At 44.4% G+C, this 14,266-nt stretch overlaps 1 protein-coding gene across 2 annotated transcripts in view; it reads left to right on the top strand.

The window, feature by feature from the left end:
- LOC124805190 (protein tramtrack, beta isoform-like) overlaps positions 1-14,266 on the top strand; it is a 149,460-nt gene that overhangs the window by 99,026 nt on the left and 36,168 nt on the right. The gene's annotated exons all lie outside the window — the stretch shown is intronic.

Here is a 14,266-nt window from a genome sequence, read left to right as displayed (position 1 = left end):
TCTGCCAATGAAACGCTGTCTTTGGTTTGCCTTCCCCACATCATCTGCCATGCGTTCTTTCCAATTTAAGTTGTTCATAATTGTGATTCCTAGGTATTTAAGTTCAATTTATGGTCTTTAAATTTGATGGAATTATCTTGTAACCGAAATTTAACAGATTCCTTTTAGCACCCTTGTGGATGACCTCACGCTTTTCATTATTTAAGGTCAGTTTCCAATTTTTGCTTCATACAGATATCTAAATAATTTTGCAGTTGGTTTTGATCTTCTGATGACTTTACAAGACGATAAATGACAGCATCATCTGCAAACAACAGATGGATGCACATGTTGTCTCCTAAATCGTTTATATAAATAAGGAACAACAAGAGGGCCTATAACAGTAACTCGGGGAATGCCAGAAATCACTTCCATTTATGTAGTGGAGCATGACCTAACAGGAAGAGTTTTACAATTCCCCACTGCTAACACAGTATAAAAGTCTGCAGGCAAGACCGTCAGAGTTGATGAAGTCTTTATTCGAGACCCTCCACTTGGCTCCAAACCAGAGGACACCAGTGCTGCAAATTGCAAGTGCTGCTTGCACCCTGCGCACAAGGCCAGCAGCCCTCACCACCACCACCACCACCACCACCACTACCACCACCGCCGCCGCCTCCACCAGCTACCAATATGGACTAAGGATGACCGCAGATCACAAATGACGGGTGTCTTTGGTACCTACTTGAGCCCTTAACAGACGACTGCACCCTGCTAGCATGATAGCCATAGGCAAGGCTGCCTCCATATCTTGGATGAGGCTCCCCTGTCGTAGGCGAACATATCAAATACACATAGGCTTTCTTTCCAGACCTGATGCATCTCCCTAAGTGACTCCATAATGCGTCTAATGTTGGCGTTCCCAATAACTAGCAAGCCTCTGCCCACATGTGCCTGCTCGGACCATTCTGAAGGAACAGCCACCTGTTCACTCACAGAGGGGATAGGCAAGGTCAGACTCCTACATTGACCTTCCATTTTGAACAATGCAGATGTGTTACATGTTGCTGTGAGGGCAGATCCATTGTGTCAGGTACACTAGGATGTGCTTCAGCAGAAGAACCCATGGGTGAAACAAGCAACACGTGAGGTGTCCCATATGATGCACCAGATTCTCTGCCGCAGCTGCAACCCGAGGCAGCAACCTGAAGGCAGCTGACCATAGCCAAAACCACATAACAACAGTTTGCGAATTGTGGCCAGCTCTTCCTGCATCCACACACAGCGCGAACATATCCTCCTAATCCTAACTAGACTGAATGAAGTAGTAAACTATAAAAGCTGACAGATACTTAGATATGAAACTTGTTGCCCTCCTGAAGTACCACCAGTGGACTCTGATATGTTAATGAACTTTGTAGCTGGTTGCTGTTCTGAAGAAATGATAAAAGAGTTACGAATTGCCTGATTTTACACTTATAAAGTACTAGATTAAACATCTTAAATATAATTTACACAACATATACTACAAGAAAATAGAGGAAAAGCAAAATACATAATTTGCTGCCCTGGAGATGTGTCACAGGTGACGGCTGGAGTGCTCACTCAAAGAGTACATTTGTCTAGAACCTACTGGTTTTACCCTGGACCTGAAAGGCAGAGTGTGATAAGTTTCAGATTATTCACCTTCGGTGTTTGTGGAGGGAATGCTGACTGGCACTCAGTCTGTGCAAAATGTTATTTGAGCAGTTCCAGCATCCCCACACATGCACGGCTTGTGAAACTTGACATGCATCAACTTCCATGGTCCAAACTTCTCTCCAGTCGAGCATGTGCGGGACACAATGGATCAATAAGTGGATCATGCAACTCGTCCACCCACAACTCTTGCAGAACTTCCTGAACTGGTGGAGTAAGTGTGAAGTAACATCAGCCGAGGCAGTATTTGTTGCCTGTACTGTGCACCAGATGCGGTGTGGGCTGCTGGTGGCACAATTTACTAATGTACGTGTTTCATTATGAGACATTATTTGTTTCATGTTACACAGCTGGGCCACTGCACAGTTTCCATCAACATGTGGTGATTGGAGCTCTTCCACTGACTGGCGCAACCGTATGTTATATGTTACCAGATACATTAATTTCATACACTAGAAGATGGAATTTTAAAATCTCAAAACCAGCTGTTGTTTGAAGAACTAATTGGTACAACTGAAGTGGACACCTTCAAATTAATTATCATGCCTCTCAGTTGTGGATGTCCCACATACCAAATTTTGTGCACAACGAAAAGTCTGTTACAAGTAACAGCTTTTGGCTAAAGCCTTCCTTAGCAAAGAAAACGAACACACATTCACAAAACCAAGCACACCTCACGCACACATGACTGCTACCACCAGCAGCGTCTACCGGAATCCGGAATGTGGCTGACATGTGAATAGCAATCAGGAGTGGGAAAGGGAAAGGAGAGGGATAGCAGGGTACAGGTGGGGTTGGAAGGGGGGGGAGGAAGAGCACTATCTGGTGGGGTGTTGCAGGGACTAGACTGCAGCATTGAGGGTTAGGTTTGGAGGAAAAAATGGGGGATAGAAAAGGAGAGGAGCAGGGAAGGAGTAAGGATGGGTGGGTATATTGGCAGAGGGCGGCACACAAAGAGGGTGAGGGAATGTGAAATGGAAGGAAGTAATAAGACTAGGAGGCGGACACTGTTTAGTGGAGGCTGGGATAATTTTGGGAGTAAAGAATGTGTTGCAAGGATAACTTATCTGCACAGTTCAGAAGAGCTGGTGGTGAAGGGGAGCCTCTAAATGGCCCAGGTTGAGAAGTAGCCATTGAAATCTAGCATTTTATGTTTGGCTGCATGTTATGCCACAGGCTGATCTACATTGCTCTTGGGCAGTTTGGCGGAGGCCATTCATCCTGGTGGACAGCTGGTTGGTAGTCATACCAATATAAATAGCTGTGCAATGGTTGCAGCAGAACTGGTATACATCATCAATGACTTACTCTCCTTCCCCCAACTCCTCCAATGGAAAAATTTCTTTGGCACCAAACCATCCAAGCAAGGCCAACCTAATTCCAACATTGAACCCGAGTCATTGTGACTGCCTGGTGGAAGGCCTTTTCCAATTGTTTGAATTGTCCACATGTAAACTCTGCCAGAGAGATCCTATCCCAGTAGTCCACCATAACCTCCAATCCATCCTTGAAGCCTTAGGCCCTTTCCAGAACTTTTCTCTACCCTATGATACTCTGCACACCTACCTCCTACATGCTTCCCAAAATTCACAGACTCAACAACCCTGGACCATTGTTGCTGGTTATTGTGATGCCTCTGAAAAGATTACGGCTGTCGTTGACAAACACCTCCAACCAATTTGCCATAATGTAGCCTCCAGTCTCAAAGACACCAACCACTTCATTCACCGACTCTACACCATTCCCACCCCTTTACCTCGTGGTTCCCTTCTGCTCACTGTGAATGCCACTTCTCTGTACACCAACATCCCTCATGCCCATGATCTGCTGCAATTTTAACACTATCTCACCCAGCATCCTCCAGATTCCAGACCTGGTACCTCATTCCTCCTCCACCAAACTACTTTATTGTAACACATACCTTCTTCTCCTTTGAATGAAAGACATATAAACAAATACACTGGGCATCTGCATGCCACCCTCTTACGCCAAGCTGCTTATGGGCCATGTAGAGAAAACTTCCCAAGTCTCCCAAACCCCGTACGCCTGGTGTGGTCAGTTTCATTGATGATATCTGCAGGATCTAGACTCAGGGACAAGACATCCTACCCTCACTCTTTCACGGTGTCAACACCTTATCTCACTTCACCAAGCCCTCTTCAACTCAGCATGTCACTTTCCTAGACATTGATCTACATCTTTGTGATGGCTCCATACACATCTCTGCCCACATGAAAACCACCAACAACCAATAGTACCTGCATTTTGACAGCTGCCAACCATCCCACGTAAAAAAAAAAAATCACTTCCATGCAGCCTTGCCACCTGGGGTGGTGTATCTGTAGTGACAACACCACCATTCCCATTAACCAGAAGGTCTCACCAGGCCTTCACAGATAGGTATTCCCCACACACCCCAGTCCTCTGCTGCAACCGTTGCACAGCATTTTGTATTGGTATGACAACAATCAGCTGTCCACGAGGATGAATGGCCACTGCCAAACTCTGGCCAAGAGTGTAGTAGACCATCCTGCTGAAAAATATGCAGCTGAACATAACATCCTAGATTTCAGTGGCTGCTTTGCAACCAAAGCCATCTGGATCCTACAATATGTTACTGGTATATTGGAAAACTTGGAAGAGTATTCTGACGTTTCTTTCCTGACAGTTTTCAATTCAGCCATGTAAAGGCACACAGCCCGAATGCAGAGAAGCATGATCGGATCTTTGGTACCTTTGTTATTTCAATTAGCATAATATATATATGCGTTTGCTTGCTTTCAAGTAGATTCCTTACCCTTTGACTAATTAATAGGATCACACATGCCCCTGCCAGAGACAGGCTTCGAGCCTGCGACCGTAACGGCTGCGCGAATCTTCACAAAGTTGAATTTCTTCAGCTGTGATATAGCACATGGAAATTATTCATTTTGATTTCCCTCCCTGGGTAAAATAGTTAGAGAGAGAGAGAGAGAGAGAGAGAGAGAGAGACCGAGACCGGGCTGGGGGGGGGGGGGGGGGGGGGGAGTAAAAATAAAACCTTGAAGTTATGGAAAACAATGCGTGATGTTCCATAAGTCTAACAATTTCACGTTGATGAATACACTGTCGAAAGATCAATATATGATAATATTTTTCAGAGACCGTTACCAGTCACAAAATTTATCGATACCAATATTATTTAATGAAGCAACATGTTTCAAGGTATAAACCTCATCAGGCTACATTGGTAATACAAATCATTTAACAAAAGTTCACACAGATATTAAAGTTGTTTTGTATAGTCTGGATATGTGCTGTTGTCATGTTTTTTTTCATGTTGGGTGGGTGTCCTCTTATGGTGTGTTTAGTTACCTCCCATGCTGTGGCTCATTGAACTTGGTAACCACTGTTCACAAATTTGCAGAAGGTGCCTACAACACAACACAATAAATAAGATAGCAGTCAGAACGAACGAAGGTTGTTTCGATTCAACTGTTGATTCTATTGTTCTCAGTTTTGATTCAACTATTGATATGTTGAAACTGGTGTTGGTCAGTTGGAATGTCCGCTGCACATCTTGCTGTCACGTCACTGGTGTTGGTCGACGAAATAGGTTACGATGAGAGGCTGATGATTTTATTTTAAAGATTACAGTATGAGAATTATTTAAAAGTATTGCAAATATATTGCTGGAATATGGATTTGTGTAGACACTCTTAATTTTGACTTGTTTTGTATTTTAACAGTATTGAATTGAAGTTGGTGAAGAAATGGGTGAATTCTTGAACTCCCTAATTTCATTTAGGCTTTCATATTTTTCCACTTTAGGCCATGGATGAATATTTTCATTTTCTCCATGGTGTCCATTTCCCTCTTCACTAAATTATGTGGTACGTAAAGGTTGTTCGCTATTGCAGCACTGTTCTCATTCATCTCTAGCTCTTCTGTATCTGACATATTAGCATTATCAAGTCTGAAATGTTAATGTGTTCTTTAGAAAGGGTTGTAAAATTTCTACACATTTGGCCAGTGTAATATTTGTTGCAGTGACTCATATTATTTTATAAATATTATTTTATAAATTGTGTAATTGCTCAATTCCTCAGCTGGTTGTGAGATATCATACAGCAGTTGTATTGATTGTTTCAAAAGTGATCCTCATTTCTGTTTTGGTGTATAGCTACATACTTAGGTTTCTGTATGTTGTGTGTTGTGACAGTGCCAGTTGGTTTGCTTTAGCTTTCGATTATCTGGGGTGAAAGTGCACCGGTTTCTTGTTCATGGTAACCATTGCTATGTGCATTGTATTTGTGTTTATTTCAGTCTCGTAGTTGGCAGCACTAGTGGGAATTTCTGTCCTGTGTTAAAGAGAGTTTTGAATGCAGCTTGTTTATGTGAGTTGGGTTCAAAATGGTTCAAATGGCTCTGAGCACTATGGGACTCAACTGCTGAGGTCATTAGTCCCCTAGAACTTAGAACTAGTTAAACCTAACTAACCTAAGGACATCACAAACATCCATGCCCGAGGCAGGATTCGAACCTGCGACCGTAGCGGTCTTGCGGTTCCAGACTGCAGCGCCTTTAACCGCACGGCCACTTCGGCCGGCATGTGAGTTGGGGCATGTATGACTTCTCAATGATGTGTCTTGTGTTTGTTGGTTTTCTGTGTACACCGATGTTGAGTATCTTGTTTGTGTCAGTTATTGTCATATCTAAAAAAAATTATTTTGTTCTCTTTTTGAATGTTTTTGTGCAAACTATTGAATCTGTTTAACAAAGTTTCTGTTTCTTCTCTTGTTTCTCATATACTATGAGTATTTCATCTGCGTATCTGTGGTAGGGCAAAATTTTCTGAGTGATATTGGCATCGTTGTACAAAATTTTATTTTCAAGGTGGTTAATGAAAATTTCTGCAATGATCCCACTGAGTGGCCTTCCCATTGCTAGGCCAACATTCTTGTGTACATTTTGCCATTGAATGTGAATATGGGTGAGAACAAGATCTAATAACTCTTTTAATTTAGCTGTTTCATATGTGGACATTGTCGATATTTTAATAAATTATTTTTAATTATATCTACAGGTTCTGTGATGGGTATGATGCTGTGTAAGTTTACTATATCTAGAGAAATAAGTTTAGCATTGACTGGGACCCGAAGTTCTTTGATGTCTTGAGTTGCTTGGTAACTGTTTTTTACTGAATAAGCAGTTTGAAATTTGTATTGGTTTTGTAAAACTGATTGCAGCTTTTTCACAGCTTTGTAACCTAGATGATCCATTGAATTAACAGTGGGTGTGACAGCGAAATTAATTTTATGGATTTTTGATGAGGCGCATAACTTTGGAACTGCTGGATTCATTGTTGTTAATTTTTGATGTTGTTGCCTTGTAAATAAAAAAAATATTGTATTTGCTGCTGCTTTAGATTAATGTGGGACAATGTGAGATTTCCAGTATCATTTTGAAAGAAATTGAGTGTCTTATTTATGTTCTCACTTTTGTCTGTAATCACAACTGCTGAACCTTTTATCAGCTAACAGTGCTAGGACACTGCCCTCATTATACTTCTTGTAACTGATTTTAATCCACTGCTTCTCATTTTTAGCAGCTTTTATTGGTTTTTTGTTGAAGATGCTCTCTTTTAATTTCTTTGTGACATGTGATGGCTGTAGAAAGTAATGAGCAACAAATTTTTAATCTTTCTTTTTAGACAAAGTACATCATCTTGATCTACATACTCTGTCACTTTTCAACATAACCTCCATTTCCTTGCACACATTTTTGCCATCAGTTCTGTCTCATAGAATTGACCTTGAATCTCTTCCTGAAAAGAACTGGAAAGGTGGTAGTCAGAGGACGTGGAAGAGTTTCTCATACAAATTTTTTGACCTTCCCTGCAGTGGCACGAGAATTGTGATGACGTGTTTTATCCTGTTGCAGGATGATCTTTCCATGACGTTTATCGCACAATGCATGGAAGAGCTTCAAAAATGCAGTAAGCCCCATAGGCATGTTGAAGTGTCTGAGGTGAATTTCAGCACCACATTTTCCTCTTTAAGAAGAAATTCAATTACAGCAAGCTGTTGAAATGAAATTACTGCCTACAGTCACACGATAGACGCTAATGATGTCACAGTATGACCACATGTGGTATAAAGTCTATAGTTTATGATCTGCAGTTGCTTCTGTTACATTTGTGGCACACCAATGTCAAGATGCCTCTCTTTGCTGTTATGTTAGTGTAAGCCGTGACAGTGGACACTGTGAAGACGGTTTGTGATGCTCCAGACTGTGTCACACTGTTGGTGTGGAGACTCATCTTCCTACAAACAGGCACATTTCTTGACTCCAGGTACACAGCTTCGCTGAACAATGCTATGTGGCCAAGTTCACAACACATCTGCCCTCTCATGTGCTACTTGCGTGGTATCTCAATTATAGGACTTCTGGGCCATCCACATTTGCGTGACAGCTGCGGGGTCCTGACTGATGTAGCCAACAGTATAATGCAACAATAAACCTGTTTCAGTAGGCCACAATCCTGCTATGTCAAATTCCTACATGTAGTGGTAGAAATTTCTCCTTCTTATGTGAGACGTAACACATGTTGTCACAAAATGAAATTTAGATGTCATTACTCCTGGACAGTCTCTGTACTCTTGGAGTAGCTGCTTTGCATGTCTACAATGTGTTTACATAAACGTTTCTATGATAACGCCTCTTCATACATCTATAGACAGTAAGTGTTTTTACCTACAGCTGTGAAAAGTGCTGCTGGTGTCAGGGATTTCCTTAAGTGATTTTGACTGTAGGAATGTCTTAGGAGTAAACAAGAAATGTATTAAAACTTCATGCATGGTGCAGCATTTTTCACACATCTCATTGCTTATGACATCATTCTCCTGAACTATGATAGGCATGTGGTTATTAACCCCCACAGCGACTGTTGCCTGATAGGAAGGGGTATTGTTGAAATCGGTCCAGTGGTTTAGGAGATGTGGAAAACAAAAATACACACACACACACACACACACACACACACACACACACACACACACATCGACATCCACATCCATTTTTACGTGTGGATGATTAGTGAAACTCATTACTAATATTCCCTCCTAGTTTTAGAGAAATTGTAATAATCGGAATATAATACTACTAAAACCGAAGGTCTCCACAATTCTTTCTTAAATCTGTATTTGTATGAAAGGTTTGGATTGAATGGCATTTGTAATCTCTCTTCACTTAAGTAAATAGTGACAAGGGCTCATGAAATAAAAGCCAATGCACTTTTACAACTTCATTAATCAATGAAATAAGGTCATCTACTTTTTTAAATGAAAATGTTATATTTTATTGTACCAGAATAACAGATTTGCATCAGACTAATTCAATGACATGAGTCTTTCGTTAGTCTGACAAGGGATTACAAAGTTAAAATATAGGGATTTTTGTGTTAAGTTAACAGCTGTTTCAGTGGCAATCTACATGGTTGCAACCTCTGTCCTCCAAACTACTGTGCTGGACCGTCCTTGTTTTCTTATTAATAAGTTCATGAAACACATTGGCTGTTGTTTTGTGAAGCCATGTTCGCTATTCATTGAGGTTAAAAGAGATTTTCAATATCTCGAGTTTCTGAGGGAGATTGACAATATCTTTAATCAGTCTCTGAGGTAGTTGAAATGCCTTACTCTTCATACATTCCCATGCGGGTCTGGGGGTTAGAATAGGCCCGAGGTTTTCCTGCCTGTTGTAAGAGGTGACTAAAAGTAGTCTCAAATGTTTTGGCCTTCTGTGATGGTCCCCTGTAGCGTTCGACCTCCATTCTTCCAAATTTTCCCGAAGAGCGAGCCAATTGGGGAAGGGTACCCTACATAGTGAATCGTGTCCATTGTGCACTGAGATCTGTAGCATACTTTATCATTGTGGATTTGTAATTCTGCTCATTTTCCAGCTGTTGGGCAAGGTCATGTGGGTGCGTTTTCCTCCATCCACTGTGCGGTGTCGTTTTCTGTGCCGACAATGATTGTGGACTTCTTTACATGTCGTATCTGGCACAGTAGCCGGTCCGTTGTGGTGGGGCCGCCATGTACCCTATTGGTTGTAGCCCCCAGACTACACAGGGATCGCTCTGCTGATGCCTGCGCCGTTAATTCCCCACTTATGCCAAGGAGTAGATGCCCATCTACCTGTGGCATGGGGACTCCCGGAAATGGCCATCATGCCAGATGGCCTTTGCTGAGGCCGGGTGGCGCCCATGGGGAGGACCCCTGGTCGGTGTGGGTGGCAGCAGAGCGGATGCCATGCCATGAAGCATACAACGTCATCACTTGCTGGTGGTCAAACACCAGCAGTCTCTAAGCACTCAAGGTCTCAATTTAATACACAGAAGGATGACACCAAATCCCTGGCCACAGCATGGGAGAAACATAGGGTAAGGATGGCAGCAAACCTTATTCGCCCCTGTACCTCACATGTACGAGAGCTGATGGGGAATCCTTCATGTCGATGAAGCCTCAGTTTTTTGTGGAGCACTCAGAGGACAAGTTTGGGTAGGTGGAGGGATTGTCCAAATTGTGATCTGGGTCAGTCTTGATAAAAACAGCATCCTCTGACCTATCGCAGGCATTACTTGCCTGTGACAATCTGGCGGATGTTTCTGTTTCCATCATGTCCCATAAGAGCTAAAATATGGTTCAGGTATTATATTCCACTGGGACCTTCTTTAGCAATTAGATGACGAGCTGCGCGCCAGTTTAGGGCGACGAGGTGTTCATTTTGTCTGGTGCATCCATCGGGGTCTGAGGAATAATCAGGTTGCCACCAAGGCTTTCATCTTGGCCTTTGAGGGTGACACATTACCCGACAAGGTGAAGGTGATGGTACACCACTGTGATTTAAAGCCATATTTCCCTCCTCCGATCGGTGCGTTAAGTGCTGGAAGTTCAGGCATATGTCTTCCCACTGTACTTCCAGCGTCATATGTCACAACTCTGGACGACCATCAAATCCCAATACTTCGTGAATGGAAAATTACGGAACACAAGACCCTGGACGGACTAACCTACACTGAGGCTAAGAGGGAGTTTGAAATGCTCCATCATGTGCGCATGACATCGTCTTATGCCGCTGCTACAACAATGGTTCCAGCCTCATCCATTCCGCAATTGACAGTTGGTCGTCAGGCCCACAAGACTACACCCGCCACCTTGATGGTGGAGGCAATTCCTATCCTTGTTGCTGCCGCACCACCTACTTTGGGAGCAGTCCCCCCCCCCCCCCCCCCCCACCAACCATCAGGGACATCTATCCCCACTTCTCAGCTGGTGAAGCGAAGTTCCTACGAGTGGGTAAGAGGACACCCGCCAGTGGCTGAAGTGCCCAAAAGCAGATGGTCAAAGGATTTCAAGATCCTCCCAGTCCTGGAAACTGGATCAGTGAAGCCCACCCAGCTAGAGAAACCCTAGGAGCAACGAGAGAAATCTAAGAAGAAGACACCCCAAGAACATGGAAATTGTGGTGGGACCCACACCACCGCTACCTACAAGCACTGCATCTGAGGATGAGCTGTAGATTCTGGCGTTCGCTGAGGACCTAGATCTCATCGGACCCTCGGACACAATGGATATAGAATGCTCAGATACTTAGCCAGTGGCATCAGGTGACCTTGAGTCGTGAACTGCCTCATTTATTGCTTTATGCCTTCCCAGCTTCATAACGACATCATCCTCCAGTGGAACTGCGGCAGTTTTTTCCACCACCCGGCTGAGCTACGACAACTGTTAAGCTTAACATCTGCTTTCTGCATGGATCTCCAGGAAACCTCATTCTAGGCAATGTGGACCCCTGCCCTCCGCGGCTATAGGGGATATTACAAGAACCACAGTGAATATAATAGAGTGTCGGGTGGAGTTTGTGTCTGTGTGCTGAACTCAGTATGTAGTAAACCTGTGTCCCTTCACTTCAAACTCCTCTTGAAGCTTTGGCCGTCAGGATAAGGACGACACAGCAAATAACCGTCTGCAGCCTATATCTTCCTCCAGATGGTGCACTTTTGGGAGATTTTAACACCCATAACCCCTTGTGTGGTGGCACCATGTTTACTGGCAGGTAGAGATGCTGAAAATTTACTGTCTCACCTGACCTCTGCCTCTTAAATACCCCCCCCCCCCCGCACATTTCATCATGGCTCATGGTACTTACTTGCCCATTGATTCATCACTTTGGAGCCCAGGACTTCTCCCATCTGTCCACTGGAGAGCCCAAGATGACTTGCGTGGTAGTGAACACTTCCCCATCTTCCCTGTCACTCCTCTGTATCATTCCCCTGGATGCCTACCCAGATGCCATTTACAGAGTGGGAGCTCCTCAGCACCCTTGTTTGTTGCCCCGACACAGCTCCTGGGCCAGATCGGATCCACCTCAGATGATTAAACATCTCTCGTCAGACTACCAGCGACATATCCTTGTCATCTTCATCTGCATCTGGAGTGATTGTGTATTCCCGTCGCAATGGGAGGAGAGCACTATTGTTCCCGTGCTCAAACATGGTAAAAATCTGTTTGATGTGGATAGCTTTTGGCCCATGAGCCTAACCAATGTTCTTTGTAAGCTGCTAGAACGTACGGTGAGTCGGCGGATGTGTTACCTCCTGGAGTCATGTGGCCTACTGGCTCCATGCCAGGACAGTTTCCACCAGGGTTGCTCTACTGCTGATAATCTAGTGTCCCTCAAGTCTGCCATCCCAACAGCCTTTTCCAGAGGCCAACATCAAGTTGCCTGTTTTTATTTATGAAAAGCTTTTGACACGACCTGGGGACATCATATCCTTGTTACATTATATGAGTGGGGGCTCGGGGGCCTGCTCCAGACTTTTATCCAAAATTTCCTGTCACATACTTTGTGTGTCCAAGTTGGTGCCTCTCATAGTTCCCCCATATCCAGGAGAATGAGGTTCATAGGGCCGTGTATTGAGTGTATCTCTATATTTAGTGGCCATTAATGGTATAGCAGAAGCTGTAGGGCCGTCTGTTTCACCTTCTCTGTATGCAGACGACTTGTACTGCTCCTCCAGTACTGGTGTTGCTGAGTGGCACCTACAGGGAGCCATCAACAAGGCGCAGTCATGGGCTCTAGCCCATGCCTTCCAGTTTTCAGCCATGAAGTTGTGTGTCCATGCACTTCTGTCAGTATCGTACCATTCATCCAGACTCAGAACTTTACCTTGATGATGTTCCACTCACTATAGTGGAGACACATTGATTCTTAGGACTGGTTTTTGACGTCCGATTCACTTGTCTTCCTCACCTTCGCCAGCTTAAGCAGAAGTGCTGGCAGCACCTCAATGTCCTCTGCTGCCTGAGCACCACCAACTGGGGTGCAGATCTCTCTAGACTGCTGCAACTCTTCAGAGCCCTTGTTCATTCCTTGAGTATGAGAGTTTGGTTTATGTTTCAGCGGCACCCTCAGCATTGCAGTTGCTAGACCCAGTGCACCCCTGTGGAGTTCGACTAGCGACGGGAGCTTTTAGGATGAGTCTGGTGCCAGTGTACTGGTGGAGGCTGGGGTCCCTCCATCGAGATCAGGCATGCACAACTGTTCGCCAGCTACATCGCACGCGTCCGTAGCTCTCCTGAACATCCCAATTACCGTCTCCTTTTTCCAGCCATGGCGGTTCATTTCCCACATTGGCAGCCCAGGTCAGGGCTTAACGATTGTAGTTCGCAGCCAATCCCTTCTGTGTGAACTAGATTCCTTCCGGGTTCATTCGCATACACCTCCATGGTGTATATCTAGGCTGCAGCTTCGTCTGGAGCTGTCACATTGCCCTAAGGACTCAGTTCCTCCTGTGGTTTTCTGCTGTCACCTCCTCTCAATTCTTGACATGTCCTGGGGCTCTGAAGTTCTTTACACTGACGGCTTGATGGCTTATGGTCACGTTGGCTTCGCCTGTGTGCACAGCAGCCATATTGAACAGCACTCCTTGCCAGATGGCTGCAGGGTTTTCATTGCAGAGCTGGTGGTTATATCTCGTGCACTTGAGTACATCTGTTCATGCACTGGCAAGTTGTTTCTTATCTGTAGTGACTTCTTCAGCAGCCTACAACCTATCGACCAGTGCTAACCTCGCCATCCTCGGTTGCGACCATCCAGGAGTCAGTCTGTGCCTTGGAATGATCCAGTCGTTCTGTGGTGTTTGTCTGGACCCCAGGACATGTCGGAATTCCAGGCAATGAGCTTGCTAACAGGCTGGCCAAACAGGCTATGCGGAAACTGCTTTTGGAGATTGAAAACTGACCTGCCTCTGGACTTGCGCTCGGGAGGACGACGGTTCAATCCCGCGTCCGGACATCCTGATTTAGGTTTTCTGTGATTTCCCTAAATTGCTCCAGGCAAATGCCGGGATGGTTCCTTTGAAAGGGCACGTCCGACTTCCTTCCCTAATCCGATGAGACCGATGACCTCGCTGTTTGGTGTCTTTCCCCCAAACAACCCAACCCAACCCAACCCAAACTGATCTGCGTTCAGCATTACACTGCAAGGGTTTTTGGCTTTGGGAGATTGAATGGCATAACCTCAGTCTGTACAAAAAATTGTATGCCAT

The sequence above is a fragment of the Schistocerca piceifrons genome, chromosome 7, assembly GCF_021461385.2.
Source record: "Schistocerca piceifrons isolate TAMUIC-IGC-003096 chromosome 7, iqSchPice1.1, whole genome shotgun sequence".
Taxonomy (NCBI): Eukaryota; Metazoa; Arthropoda; class Insecta; order Orthoptera; family Acrididae; genus Schistocerca; species Schistocerca piceifrons.
This window is presented reverse-complemented; position numbering and strand designations above follow the sequence as displayed.